General features: G+C 38.4%; 1 pseudogene; it reads right to left on the bottom strand.

Moving 5' to 3' along the window:
• Positions 1-1,976: 1,976 nt before the first annotated feature.
• LOC127489707 (exportin-7 pseudogene) lies at positions 1,977-2,965 on the bottom strand (annotated as a pseudogene).
• Between the last annotated feature and the right edge of the window lie 13,308 nt (positions 2,966-16,273).

Raw genomic sequence — 16,273 nt, 5'->3', positions numbered from 1 at the left:
CAGCCCCTGAAGCTGAAGTCAGGCTTAGAAGCTTGGGAATCTGGGAATGCTACAAGGATAGACAGTGGTGAGAACAATGCTAATTCTCAGGCTATTGAATAATTGACCATTTTGGCTGTTTTTTAAGGCTTTATTTATTTAAAAGGCAGAGTGATAGATTGGGGTAGTGGTGGGGGGGAGTAGGTGATCTTCCATCCACTGGTTTACTCTCTCTATGACTTAGTTCTGTGTTCTGTCCTCCTGAAGCAACTTGAGTAAGTCCCACTTCTCTCCCCAGCTCTTACTTATCAAGGTTGGCAAGTGGAGCCAAAGCAAGCTCAGCACCTCCACCTCACACAAGGAAAAGGTAGGCCCAAGGGGCACGCTTTGGAGGAGCATTGTTGCCCATGTGAGACTTGAGGCCAGATTCTAACATTTTCTGCTTCTCTGAATCTCTGAGGCATTTTCTCTTTCTGGGCACTTTTCCATTGTCTTAAAAAGAAAGAACTGCAGGGCCAGATTCTAGTTTTATGGGTAGAATTTGATTTCAACAGAAAATTGTGAAAAATTACAATTTACTTTTAGTTACACTTCAAGTCAACTGGGATGTTCTGTTTAGAAGCGAGGCTCCAAGCCTTTTTAAAGAACAGTTTATACTTTCTTTTAAACAAATGGAGGTATTGCTGAAGGTACAGATTGAAGGCAGTTTGCCACATCAAAATAAATTAGTGCATGGTTTCCTTCTCTTAAATACACTCCTTCTTAAAGTGAGGGGATGGGAGAATGGGTCACAATTATAAAATTTTAGATTGTTGCATCTAGACCATTTGAAATCAAGGAGCACAGTGACTAGCCAGCATTTTAATTTGCCTAAAAGTAGACAGCTTTAAAAGCCCTGGAGGTAGCCTGTTTAGATCTCTTGCATGCTATTTCCTGAAAATTATTTTTTTTGGACAGGCAGAGTTGGACAGTGAGAGAGAGAGACACACACACAGAGTCTTCCTTCTGTTGGTTCATCCTGAAAATGTTGCTACAGCCAGTGCGCTGTGCCAATCCGAAGCCAGGAGCCAGGTGCCAGGTGCTTCCTCCTGGTCTCCCATGCAGGTGCAGGGCCCAAGCACTTGGGCCATCCTCCATTGCCTTCCCAGGCCACAGCAGAGAGCTGCACTGGAAGGGAAGTAACCGGGGACAGAATCCAGCACCCCAAGCAGGACTAGAACCTGGGGTACCGGCGCCACAGGCAGAGGATTAGCCAAGTGAGCTTTGGTGCTGGCCAAGCATTAATACTTAAGCAATTCAGCATGAAATGAACTTCTGAACGGATCACCTTGGTTTGGTGTTCTCTGCCAGGTAGACTTGATTTCATACTGGTCAGAGACACTGGATGATTTTTAACATGATTGTCAGCTTTTACTCTTTATACACAAAACTGGACTTGGAGGAGTGGGGTACACTGCATCACTAAATAAATCTCTGCACATTCACACACCCTTGTCCATTAAAGCTTCAGGCCACCAGAATATATGTTTTCACTCACACACACAGCCCCTCACATCAGCACTGGTGCAGTAGACTCTGTAAAATTTTTTCAGTCACACTTCTTATTTTTAAACTCGAGTCAATATAAACCTTGTTCAAAATGTTATGAAATAATGTACATGTTTATACAAGGCAGGCTGTGGCAGGACACTGAGGGTGCTCTCCCTCGAGACGCCCTGGGAGGAGGGGCTATAGGTGCAGGCATCCTTGTCTCTGTCTCCTCTCCTCTCCTTCCATCACCCTTCCCACCCCCATCCCCAGGAACCAGCAGCACCCTGCCCCGAGGTGAGTACATTCAAACCCGTTCCCTGGGGAAGTAGCTAGGTGACCTTTGCCATTTCCCCTACACCCCAGGAGGAAGGAGCCAAGAGCAGCCAGGCCCTCTCTCTTGCAATTGTTCACCCCTCTGGGCTGGATCCAAAGGATGCTACTCTGTACAAGTAGAGTCCAAGCAGGTGTCAGCTCATCATGTCATTGTTGTTCATGCCATACGTGGGGCTCTTCATTGAGTTGTTGACTTCTCAATGGAATGCCAACAGGTTTTGGGTGAATTTGTCTGTTTTTGTCAGGAGATTTCACTCAATGCCTTCCATTAGGTTTTCAAAGCACAAGTGCATAGCCTGCTGCTTCTCTGGTGGCTGGCTGTTCACGATACTATTCCTTCGGTCAGAAAATACTTTTCATTTGGTAGTATCAATCCAAACAGAGGTCAGGACATAGGCCACTGGTTCTTACAGTCTTCAAAGAAGATGGTGTTCAGCAGCGTGACCAGCATCTGCTGGATCATCTTTGGATGCTGCTGCATGAAATGCAGAAAGCAATCATTCTCCTGGATCAGGGGGGTCATTCTCTTCATGGTGCTGCATGACAGCTGCTTGAAGAGGTATGTCATGATGTGGTTCAGGCAGGAGCAACAACCTGTGCACACCATGGTGTCAAGTGCAGTGAGTCCTTCAGAAATGGAAGAGATAATATACATGATGACATGAGGATCCAGGCTGGCAATGAAGTTCATATGGTCCTGGTTGAGGACTTCCAGTAGTGAATAGTAAGACTGGCTGAGCTTGGGGTAATCCAGGAGGTCTCTGTGCAAAATGGAGAGGAGCAGCTTGATGAAGATCTGCAGGGCATTGTCCAAGGCATCATTGTCATAGAGACAGAAGACCCTGAAGTTGACATAACTGCTGCTGAGGGGTGCCTTCAACACGAAGAAGCAGATGGAGATGACCTTCAGGTAGAGGGCATAGACCTGGTCCATGGAGACCTCACTCAGTGTCAGAATGTGATTGCCCTACATGGTTACCATCTTGCTAATTTCCCAGAAGAATAAGATGCCATTGGGAGGTAAGACATCAGACTGCAACTTGTGGGACCTGTTACGAATAAATTCTGCCATCACCTTGAGGGAAAGAACCCATGGAGCTTGCTCAGGTAACTGCCCTCCCATCCATGACCCATAAGACTTCCCAGGAACATTAGCTGAAGTGGATCAGAAGTAAATCAGCTGGGATTTAAATCAATGCTCCTATGTGGGATACAAGCAGTGACTTAACCCACTAAGCCACAATGTTTGCCTCCAAAGGTATTTAAATAAACTTGTTAAATAAAATCCTAGAGATACATCATGAGAAAATATTTAAAGCATAGATTTTAATTATTTTTACTACAAGTTTAACAGTTACTTTTGGTGCAGATAGTATCACAAATTGATATATTTTTTAATAATGTAAATATACATATATATTCTATACAACTTCTATTATTGAAATATCTAGTATTAAATATATAGCATGTTATTTGAATATCTAACCAAAAATGAACCACATAGAATCCAGATGAAAGATAAAATAGGCATATTAACCTTAGAAATCACACACATGCATATACACAAATACGTGTGTTATGAAATCATTTACATGTTTCATCTGATGCACCTTCCTGTAAATAATTAGTAATGTGAATAATATATTCCTTCTTTCTTGAGTACTTTCATAATTTAGTCTTCTTCAAGATGAGACTCAGTTCTAACAGATTAAATTGAAAAGCAGAATTGAATCTTAGAATTTCTGACTTTAATAAATCACAGCATATTTATCATCTACCAATTCATTTTAGAAAATGATATACCCAAACACATAGAGTCATATATTTCCTGACATTTTCTAAAGCATTTATTTTCAATGCCAAGATAAGAAACTATTTATCATAGATAAAATAAAAATTCTTCATCCAAAATCCAAACTGTAGAAAGCCGTACAACTTTGCCATTAATCTGTACAAATTTGCACCAGTTCTTTTTTTTTTTTTGAGACAGGCAAAGTTAGACAGTGAGAGAGAGAGAGAGAGACAGAGAGAAAGGTCTTCCTTTTCTGTTGGTTCACCCCCAAAGTGGCCGCAATGGCTGGCACATTGTGGCTGGTGCATTGCACCCATCTGAAGCCAGGAGCCAGGTGCTTCTCCTGGTCTCCCATGCGGGTGCAAGGCCCAAGGACCTGGGCCATCCTCCACTGCACTCCCAGGCCACAGCAGAGAGCTGGACTGGAAGAGGAGCAACTGGGACAGAATTCGGTGCCCCAACCAGGACTAGAACCCAGGGTGCCGGTGCCGCAGGTGGAGGATTAGCCCAGTGAGCCATGGTGCTGGCCACCAGTTCTTAATTTACCTAATAAAATGTGAATAACAAAATTAATGAAATAGATGGTAATTTGTGGAAAATACTGTTACATATTTAAGTCCAAGGGGAGTTACAAATCAGACCTCCACTTTCTAAAAGTTGCTTACTCAGTCTTAGAAAACTATAAACTAACAAATGTACAGAGAGCTGGCTGGTGCCTAGTGTCTTCGCAAGGGTCTATTTTTAAAGCCTGCTGCCATGGAAGAATTTGGTCACTTGCTAATTTAAAGGCAAAAAAAAAAAACCTGCATTCAAGAACTGACCATTTCCTCAGGTCATGCCTACTAGTTTGTCTTTATGTACATTTATAGATATTTAAGTGCTAGCTAAAAGTCTTGTCATAAAATTTCCAGTACCATCATTTTAAAGATATTGATCTTTCTTATTGAGCTACAAAAATAATGATAATTTTCAAGTGTTAGTAGTGAAAACTTATCTGCAAGATATACTGCAGAGAAAGATTCATTGAAATACTGATTTTCATTAAAAGGACTGATATAAAACTTTAGGTATAATGCCTGGGAGAAACTGAAACATAGGATTTCACTCCCTAGGAAATAAAATGATAATTTACTTGGTCTCAGAGGCTACTAAGTCATTGAAAGGGACTGTACAAACCATGGCTTTTGACACTTAAAAATTATTTTACCATTCTATCTTGTGCAAGATCTTCACAGCCGTGACATTAAGTTCCATAATGTATCCTCAAGAGGAGCTCACACAAAACAAAAATCAAATTTATAAGACATCTTTCCATAGCCTATATCTTAGCCTGATAATCATTATATTGTAATTTTTGGGAGTTTTCTTTTTCTACTTAAGAGAACCCTCCTTTGAGTAGATTCTTCTGTCTACCATTTGCACCTTGGTGCTGTTCTGAGTGCTGTCTCCTGCTGGCGAGGCTTCCTACAGCACTCTGGTGGAACCATCCTGTCTGGCTCTGTAGGACACTTCATAGGGATCAACCCAGAGTGCAAGTTAGTGTTCAGGGAGAAGCCTGAATAGCTCCTGACTGCTCAGTGCAATCAGATGGTCCAGTTTCTGGTTGAGGACCACAGGAATATGATGTAACATGATCCCTTGCACAGCTTCTCTGGGAGCCAGTGGAGTGTGTAATGCTCTGTCCATGTCTCCTGCAGGCTCTGACTGAAGGTCTGCAGCTATCACTTGCTCGTAAGCCTCTTGTTGAGGAACATGGAGATGATGGAGTTGGTGGTGGCAATCTTGCCTATCATGGGGGTGGCCCAGGTGTAAAAGGGATGCCTGGGGTTGCTCCCAGGTGGCTGGGACTTACCCTGGGCTCCCTCACAGGTGAGAGAGCTGAGAGGGAGTGAAGCACTGATGGCTACTGCCTCACCACTTCTTTGGAGTAAAAAAGTTATTTTCAAGAGAAGAGGTGATGGGAGAGAGGAAGAGAGGAGGGATGGTGGCTTGGTTACAGTTCTGGGAGCCCCCCAGCCACCTTTGCCTCCAGCTCTTTAACCTTCAAAACCTCAACAGTGGTGTTTCCACCTCTGAGCAGGCAGAGCCTGATTTGTATAGTGAAAAATATCTTCAGAGAAGTAGGGAGTATTCCAACTCATTAAAAATAGGCTTGTCTAGTGATATATAATGTTCTTGATATGGCAAAATCATTTTATTGAGACAATTTCATTTTATAAATATTTGAGCTCCTTTACATTGCAGATATTTCTGAAGGGAAGCAAGCACATTAGTTGTAACTTTCGGATCCTATAAGGGTTTCAAAGTGATCATGAAATAAAAACATAAATAAAGGGGTTTTGTAAAGTATAGATTTCTGAGTACATTAATAAGTTATAAAAGCATGTCAAGTTGTTGAGAAATATAAAACATAAACAGTATGTACTTATGGTGTGCCCTGAATGACTTCCATCTGCCCAGCTGAATCAGTGAAATATCTCATGGCTGCCAAGTGTTAGTGCTCTTCCAATGCACAGCTGACATTGGAAAAAATTCTAACCACACAGAGTACTGTTTCACAGTTTGCATTTGTCAATAAGAGTCACAAAATAAATAAAATATTTGCATTTATTATTAAAGTATAAATGTGATAACTTTATTTCCAGAAATGCTTTTATAAATTATTAATGCAGTATATAAATGTCTGAAATGTAGGTATAGGTCAGAGAAGGATCAACCTCAGTTAGAAAACAAAGAAAATGTTGAAATTACTATTATGAGTCTTGGAAGAATATAATACAATTATGGGGATACAGTATGTTACTACCTCATGACCAGAATCTATTGTTAAGCTGACAGCATACTTTCCAGACATTTTCTATGCATAGTCAGATATTTTTATGTAACTGGGATTATACTAGAGAAACACATTTTTATCATTGATACAGTATCTGTCAATAAATGTTTTTAGAACTATACATATTAAAAGATATATATTACAAGATTAGATTTTTTATTTTTATAACTAGATCATGTTATTCATGCATCATTATAAATTATAGCAAACATGCAGGAGTTTAAGTGTAAAAATATTTTCAATTAACTACACACATATATTTCCATTTTGTATGTGATTCATTGAAAAATTACACTATGTGTAAGTGAACCAACCATCACTATGTTTCTCTATTAGTATGGCATTCAGAGAACATGCTAAATTATCACATGCCTTTAATCAATATGTAATTCATAGATATTGTGATTCATATTTACTTTGTTTACATTTGTAGGCAAAATAAATAAATTTCCATACTAAAACTCAAGATTGGATAACATTCAATGATTTCAAATATTTGTCTTTATGTTTTCCAGAGTATATGCAATTAGCTTCCAGTTTGCTTGCAACTGATTTATTATTTCCTTCTCTAACCCTTTTTACATAAAATGCAAGAAAATATGGATTAGTCAGAATTCTAAGGGTGTCATTCAAATGAGAATTTTGATAAAAATATGCAAAATGCTAGTTATGTAAAATATGGATTTGAATCAGATTCTCAGAGTTAAAGCTGAGCCTTAAGGAAAAATACTATATGCTTGATTATTGACATTAGTGTTAAGGATTTCTTAAGTGGAAATACACACAAGGTATATGTGTAACACATGGTAACAATTCATGTTGTGGAATATAAATGAGATAGACAAACTATCTCGAGTTCAAGAAAAATGTATCTGAGATACTTATTCTTATTGATGCCATTATTTAGGCAGGAAGAAAGGTACCATTATAAAAAATCAGATTTCCAGGTAATAGATGGACAACAATTTATGGAAACTATCACAGATCTGAATAATTAGAAGGCATGCTTGAGGAGAAAAATAACAACAAGCTCATTGACTATGTATGAATAACTCAGTGTCATTGAATTCTACAATCTTTCAGTGATGTGTTGAAAACCCAAATGTTCTCTAACACAAAATAACCTCAACCAGAAAAAGTTACAATTCCTTGATTTCTTCTGGAGAAAAAGTGATCATCCGGATTATTGTTGTTCCAAGATTTCAGTTGTATTGAGTTCTCAGACTATGTAAGGGCTGCCTAAGTAAGCATCTATGAATAAAATGAATCAGATGTTCATTGTGGCAGCTTGTCCATGTTTAAAGGGGACAACTGTAGACTGCAATTAGGATTCTTATTTTTACTTTCCTAAATCTTAAATGTAGATGAACATACATCTCGAAACACTGCAAAAATCTAACAGCAGCTGCTTGTTAGCTATGGAGTTCATGTATTTGATTACCAATGGCACAATGGCAACTAATTTCAGATATAGGAATTCATTTAAATGTTATTTATGATTCAAGCTTCTGAAATTTTCTGATTTATCACTTAAGAAACACCCCACTTAATTTCATGATTAGGTCTGTTTAAGGATTTCACCTGCCATATTCCTCCCATTGCCAGTAGCAGAGAATAGTGTTCTTCACATAAGTAGCTCCTTGCTGTAGATTATATATTTAATTCCTAGTTGTGTGTTGTCTCTTACAAGTTCACAGAGAAAAGCCATGTCCATTTTGGAGGTGGAAGAACTTAAATAGTGGCTAAATCTATAAAGTATGGAAACATTTATTTTCTTTTTTTACCCTTATATAATCAATGAAAAATTAATCTTATTGAAAATGCTTTTATATATTACCATTTAAAATGCCCACAGAATGCTGGAAGTTGTAGGCACAATATAGTGGGTTATTACAAAAGTATAATCCTCATAATTTGGTGGATTCCAAGATGGCTGAATTGAGAAAAGACGTGCTGCTTTAGGCTAGGAGAAAATAGCAAAAGAAAGTGGAGGGGTTGTGTCCCCAGGGAAAGTTGGAGACAAAACTGCAGTAGAAATTCTGTAGATGCAAGAGTGATACTATGACATAGTGCAGAAGTTACAGCAATGAGCACAGACACAATATAGGATCTCACAGCCATGAGCAACAGGATATTGCCAGCTTTGGAGAGTGAGGTGAGAGCAGGCTGCATGCAGCAGCCTGTGCCTCTCATGATATCACCAGAGGGAAAGCCTGGCAGACCACACTGTCTTTGAGTCTATAATGGGATCCTAATAGGAGCAGGGTATCCCTCTAACACAGTGAAGACAAACGGCATTTCTTTATCCCTATCCCCCAACAAGGGCACCCAGTGGGGGGAAGGTGCCATTTTGACAACAGAAGTGGATGCAGCAGTACGTGTATGTGTCGGTGAGCCCAGGATGTTACCAGAGGGAAAAATCCATATTCCTCACAGACTTTGATTCTGGCTGGGGGCTGAACACCCACACAGGATTGTGAGATACCCTCAGCCTCTCAACATATTACAGGTTCTAGTGCTAAAAATGCCAAGGAGGATCACCCACAGGCTCTGGGAACATCTCTACTCTCTCTGTGGATGGGAAATGAAGAATAGGTTTTTTGAAAGAATAAACAAAATTGATACACCATTGGCCCAAATAACCAAAACAAAGAGGGAGAAGAAACAAATAAATGAAATCAGAAATGAAAAAGGAGGTGTAACAACAACACCATAGAAAAAAAAAGAATAATCAGGAATTATTGTGATGAGTGGTATGCCAGCAAATTGGAAAATCCAGAATTGGATAGATTCCTGTACACATACAATCTACCAAAATTGAGTCATGAGGACATAGAAAATCTAACATTAATAACCAAGATTAAGATTGAGTCCATAATATAGACCCTCACAATAAAGAGAAGTCCAGGACCCAGTTGGCTTCACTGCTGAATTCTATTAGATATTTAAAGAACTACTGCCAATTCTTCTCAAGCTGTTCAAAACATTTGAAAGGGAGGGAATCCTCCCAAACTCCGTCTATGAAGCCAGAATCACCTTATTTCCTAAACCAGAAAAAGACATAACAGAGAACTACAGACCCATATTCCTGATGAACATAGACACAAAAATCCTCAAAAAATACTAACCAATCAAATCCAACAACACATCAGCAAAATGGAACCTTTAGTTCCAAGTGGAACTAATGGCTGATATGCAAGGATGGTTCAACATTCACAAATCAATAAATGTGATCGATCACATTAACAAACTGAACCAAAAAAAGATTATCTCAACAGTGGCAGAGAAAGCATTTGATAAAATACAACATCACTTCATGATGAAAACCTTCAGCAAATTGTGTATAGAAGGAACATTCCTCAAGACAATTAAGGCAATTTGTGACAAACCCAAAGCTAGCATCCCACTGAATGGGGAAAAGCTGGAAGCATTCCTCCTAAGATCCAGAACTAGACAAGGATGCCCACTCTCATGATTGCTATTCAATATAGTCCTAGAAGTTTTAGTCAATGCCATTAGGAAGAAAAAGAAATCAAAGGGATTACAAATTGGAAGGGAGGAAGTCAAATTATCCCTATTTGGAGATAATATGATTCTAAATATAGGAGACCAAAAGACTCCACTAAGAGATTATTGGAACTCATTAAAAAGTTTGGGAAAGTGGCAGTATATACAATTAGCACACAAAAATCAATAGCCTTTGTATACAAAAACAATGCCATGGATGAGAAAGAAGTCTTAAGATCAGTCTCATTCACAGTTGTTGCAAAAATATTTAAATGCCTTGGAATAAATTTAACCAAGGAGGTGAGAGTTCTATGATTGATAATTTTTAAAAAATAATGAAAAAATAGAAGAAGACACAAAAAATTGAAGCATCTTCCATGTTCATGGATTGGAAAAATCAGTATCATCAGAATGTACATTCTACCAAAAGCAATTTACAGAATCAGTGGGATCTCAATCAAAATAACAAGAACATTCTTATCTGACCTAGAAAAAATGATATTAAAGTTAAATGGAAACACTACAGACCCTGAATAGCCAAAGCAATCTTATACATAAAACCAATTCTGGAGGCACTATGAAATCAAATTTCAAGACATACTACTGGCAGTTATAATTGAAACAACCTGGTACTGGCAAAAAAATATGAGTAGGCCAATGGAGCAGCATAGAAACTCCAGATTAACCCATGCATCTCCAACCAACATATTTTTCACAAAAGAGCTAAAATCAATCCCTGGATCAAGGATGGTCTCTTCATCAAATGGTGCTGGTAAAACTGGATCTCCACATGCATAAGAATGAAACTAGACCCCCTCCCTCACCTTACACAAAAATCCACTCAAAATGATTCAGATACCTTAATCTATGACACAACACCATCAAATTATTATAGGAAAAATTCAGATAAACTTTGCAAGACTTTAGCATAGGCAAAGACTTTAATTTTTTAACATTTATTTAATTAATATAAATTTCCAAAGTACAGTTTATGGATTACAATGGCTTTTTCCCCCCATTACTTCCTTCCCACCTGCAACCCTCCCATCTCCCACTCCCTCTCCCATTCCATTCACATCAAGATTCATTTTCAATTATCTTTATGTATAGAAGATCAATTTAGTATATATTAAGTAAAGATTTCAACAGTTTGCACCCACACAGAAACACAAAGTGTAATGTACTGTTTGAGTACTAGTTATAGCATTAATTCACATTGTACAACACATTAAGGACAAAGATCCTACATGAGGAGCAAGTGAACAGTGACTCCTGTTGTTGACTTAACAAATCGACACTCTTGCTATGGTGTCAGTAATCACCCTAGGCTCTTGTCATGAGTTGCCAAGGCTATGGAAGGCTTTTGAGTTTGCGGACTCTGATCTTATTTTACAAGGTCATAGTCAAAGTGGAAATTCTCTCCTCCCTTCAGAGAAAGGTACCTCCTTCTTTGATGGCCCATTCTTTCCACTAGGATCTCACTTGCAGAGACATTTCATTTTTTTTTTTTTTGCCAGAGTGTCTTGGTTTTCCATGCCTAAAATACTCTCATGGGCTCTTCAGCCAGATCCGCATGCCTTAGGGGCTGATTCTGAGGCAGAGTGCTGTTTAGGACATCTGCCATTCAAAGACTTTAATTTTTATCCCTCAAGCCTCCCTGTCTCTGATTATGAGAAATTACTATAATTGAATTGACTATGAATGTGAATTATGGTAATAAAAATAATGGCTAGTAATTTTTGGTAATAGAAATAATGGCTAGTAATTTTTGAACCCTTAACAAAGGGCAGATTTTGTTCTGGGGACTTGGCAGGTATACTACCATTAAATTTTCACAATGACCCTGTAAGGCAGAAACTATAACCTTTTTATATTTTGAAAAAAGAGGGCCAGTGCTGTGGCTCACTTGGATAATCCTCTGCCTGCAGCACCAGCATCTCATATGGGTGCCAGGTTCTAGACCTGGTTGCTCCTCGTCCAGTCCAACTCTCTGCTGTGGCCCAGGAGGGCAGTGGAGCATGGCCTTAGTGCTTGGGCCCCTGCACCCACATGAGAGACCAGGAGGAAACACCTGGCTCCTGGCTTCGGATTGGTGTAGCTCTGGCCATAGCGGCCATTTGGGGTGGTGAACCAATGGAAGGAAGACCTTTCTCTCTGTCTCTATCTCTCACTGTCTAACCATATCTGTCAAATAAAAAAAAAAAAGAAAAAGAAAAAAGAAACTGAGGCCCAGGGTGTTTAAGTAGAATGTGAAGGTCACAACTGTTTTTTTTTTTTATTCTCCAAAGAAAAACTATTGATAATAATGCATTTAGCATGGGGTTTAGAAGCTTAGAGATCTGGAATTATGCCTCATCCCTCTAAGTGCAGCCACAGTCATTTATCATTTGTTTTCCACAATTGGTGGAGAAATATAAATTTAAAGAAGTATATAGGTCTTCTTTATCTACTCTGAATATGTTTTGACTTACTGGAAGTTTAGCTAGTAATTAATGGATAGATACTGACACATGGGTGAGTGGATGAAGCCTTGTTATCTTCTGCCACCAGATAACACAAAAATGCCTAAACAAGTTGAAAGTCTCCTTTCTGGGAGTCACAAGCATATGCAATAGTAAATAAACACTAGACTTTGACTCTAACCACAGAAGATTACAAGGGGATTCTGCACTTTACAAACATAATGGAAAGATTAATTTGATTTCTTATTCTTTTGTCTTTTTCTATGTATTCAGTATAATTTTAAAATTTTCCCTTCATTATTTTAAAATACTTTTTCAATTATTTTTAATTTTCATTCATATAAAAAGAACAGCTTTAATATACTTCTGAGGTATAATTCTAGTGAGATAACCATAGTTCACTCCCGTCCTTCTCTCCATCAACCAATGCTCCTCCTTCCCTTCTTTTTTCTTTAATCTTTGCAAAAGCATAATTTTAGCCCATTGTATAATCACAGATTTAATGTAGCACTAGCAATAATAAGTTAAAGTTAGAAAGATCACAGTTTCACAGAAGTATAAACAAGGGCTAAAAACATCAAATCTCAAGATGCCCATTTCATTCCTACACATCTTTTGTACTTTATAATGACTACCGTATATCAGAGAAAACATAATATTTGTCTTTGGGATACCAGCTGATTTCGCTAGGCATAATTGTTTCCAGCTGCATCCAATTCTTTCCAAAAGACAGGATTACATTAATTTTTGTGGCTGAGTAGAGTAGTATTCAATCATGTATATATACTAAAAATCTTTTTTTGAAGATTTATTTATTTATTTGAATGTCTGAATTATATAGGGTGAGGGAAAGACAGAGAGAGAGAGAGAGAGAGAGAGAGAGATTCTTCCTGCTGGTTCACTCCTGAAATGGCCACAGCTGGGCCAGACTGGAGCCAGGGGCTTCTTCCAAGCCTCCCATATGTGTTCTGGAGCCCAAGAACACAGCACATTTTCCATTATTTTTCCATGTGCATTAGCAAGGTGTTGCATCAGAAGTGCAACATCAAGGCCAAAACTGCTTGTCAGTATAAGATGCCAGCACTGCAGATGCCAGCTTAACCTACTGCAGCATAGCTCTAGCCCCAACATTTTCTTCATTGAGTCATCAATTGATGGGCATCTGTGCTGATTCCATGTGTTAGCTATCTTTAAATTGATGTGCAATGAACATGAGGGTTCTTTCATAGGGTGATTTCATGTCATTTGGGTAAATTCCCAAGAGATGCATGACTGGCTCAAATGGTAGATCTATTTTCAGATTTCTGAGTAATCTCCCTATTATATTCCATAATTATTATGCTCATTTACATTACCATCAACAGTGTAGTAAGGTAACATTTTTCATGCATCCTCGCCAGCATTTATTATTTTACAGATTTTGGGATGATTACCATTGTAACTGGGTGAGGAAATACCCAATGTGGTTTTTATTTAAATTTCCCTGATGGTACTACTTCTGAACATTTTTTCTAAAACTGAGACTATTATTGGTATTTTGACTGGGATTGCATTGAAATCTGTAAATTGTTTTGGGTAATATGGACATTTTGAGTATCTTAATTCTTCCAATTCACAAACATAGATATTTTTTAATATATTATTGTGCCTTCTTCATTTCTTTAATGTTTTGTAATTTTGGTTGTAGAGATCTTTCAAACTTTTGGATAAATTTATTCTAAAGTATTTAAAATTTTTGTAGTTACTGAAAGTTGTACTGAACTTACAAGTTGTTCTCAGACATGGCATTGTCTAGGTATAAGAAGGTTACTGATTTTTTTGTGCTGCTTTTATAACCTGCAACTTTACCAACTTTACTCTCTTATGAGTTCCAATATTCTCAATGAAGTCTTTTGTTTCTTTTATATACAAGATCATGACATCTACAAACAGGGATAATTTTATTTCCTCCTTTACACATCATATGTCTTTGATTTCTTTCCCTTTTTTGCCTAATGGCTCTGGTTAAAACATCCAGGACTGGATTGAATAGCACTTATGAAAGTGGGCATCCTTCTCTGGTTCTGGACCCCAGTGAAATGATTCCACCTTTTCCTCATTCAGTACAATGCTGGCTATATGTTTGTCATATAGTTCCTTGATTGTGTTGAGGAGTGAATATTCCTCTATATCCAATTTTCTTAAGATTTTTATAATGATAAGATGTTATATTTTATCAAATGCATTCTTTGCATGTATTGAATTAATCATGGATTTATTCTTCAGCTTAATGTGATGTATTGCATTCATTTATTTGCATATGTTGAAACATTCCTGCATACCAGAGATAAATCCCACTTGGTCCAGGTGAATGATAATTCTGATGTGTTGCTGGATTTGATTAGCTAACCTTTTACAGATTTTCGTATCTGTGTTTATCAGGGATATTGGTTTATAGTTCCCTTTCTTTGTTGTATCTTTTTCTTGTTTTTGACTTAAGGTGATGTTGGCTTCATAGTAGAAGTTTGGGAGGATTCCTTCCCTTTCAATTGTTGTGAAAGTTTCAGAATTAGAATTAGAATTAGTTCTTCTTTAAAGTCTTGTGCAATTCAACAGTGAAGCCATCTGGTCCTGGGCTTTTCTTTATTGGGAGGGTCTTTATTACTGATTCAGTCTCCATCTTGCTTATTGGCCTATTTAAATTTTCTGTGTCTTCATAACTCAATTTTGATAGATTGTATGCTTCTAGAAATCTGTGCATTTCTTGTAGATTTTCCATTCTGTTGGCAATAATTCTGTTTGTAGTAATTCCTGATGATTCTTTTTATTTCTGTGGTCTCTGTTGTAACATTTCTTTTTTCTTTTTTAAAGATTTTTAAATTTATTTGAAAGTCAGAATTACACAGAGAAAGAAGGAGAGGCAGAGACAGAGAAATGTCTTCCATCGCTGGTTCACTCCCCAATTGGCTGCAATGGCTGGAGTTGTGCTGATCCAAAGCCAGGAGTCAGGAGATTCTTATGAGTCTCTCATGCAGATGGAGGGGCCCAAGGACTTGGGCCACCATCTACTGCTTTCCCAGGCCACAGTGAAGAGCTGGATCATAAGTGGAGTGTCTGGGTCTCAAACCAGCACCCTTATGGGTTTCCAGCACTTCAGGCAGCATCTTTATCCGCTGTGCCACAGCACTGGTCCCAACATCACTTTTTTCATCTCTGATTTTGTTAATTTTGGTCTTCTCCCTTTTTTGTTTAGTTAAACCAAAGATGTATCAACTTTATTTATTTTTCAAAACTATTTCTTCATTGCATCAATTTTTTGCATTATTACATAATAACCTTGTTTGTCTCTTTTGACATTTTCTTTCTCCTTTTTAAAAATTTATTTATTTAAAAGTCAGAGTTACACTGAGAGAGAAGGAGAGGCAGAGAGAGAGGTCTTCCATCTGCTGGTTCACTCCCCATTGGCAGCAAATGCTGGAGTTGTGCCAATCTGAAGCCAGAAGCAGGAACATCTTCTGGGTCTCCCATGTGGGTGCAGGAGCTCAAGGACTTGGGGCTGTCTTCTACTACTTTCCCAGGCCATAGCAGAGAGCTGGATCAGAAGTGGAGCAGCCAGAACATGAACCAACACCCATATGGGATGCCGCCACTGCAGGCAGGGGCTTTACCTGCTATGCCACAGCACTGGCCCTGACAATTTCTGTCTTAAAGTCTATTCTCTGGCTTAGCACCCACACCTCTGAGCACATTCCAAGTAGGGCTATGGAGACACTGCTGGCAGGCCCTTGGGCTGAGGCCAGACACTCTTCTTCCCTTCCACTTCTGAAATGCTGCTAGCTTAGTCTGTGTATATGC

The sequence above is a fragment of the Oryctolagus cuniculus genome, chromosome Y (genome assembly GCF_051225735.1).
Source record: "Oryctolagus cuniculus isolate XC-2025 breed Fujian yellow rabbit chromosome Y, ASM5122573v1, whole genome shotgun sequence".
NCBI classification, from domain to species: Eukaryota; Metazoa; Chordata; class Mammalia; order Lagomorpha; family Leporidae; genus Oryctolagus; species Oryctolagus cuniculus.
This window is presented reverse-complemented; position numbering and strand designations above follow the sequence as displayed.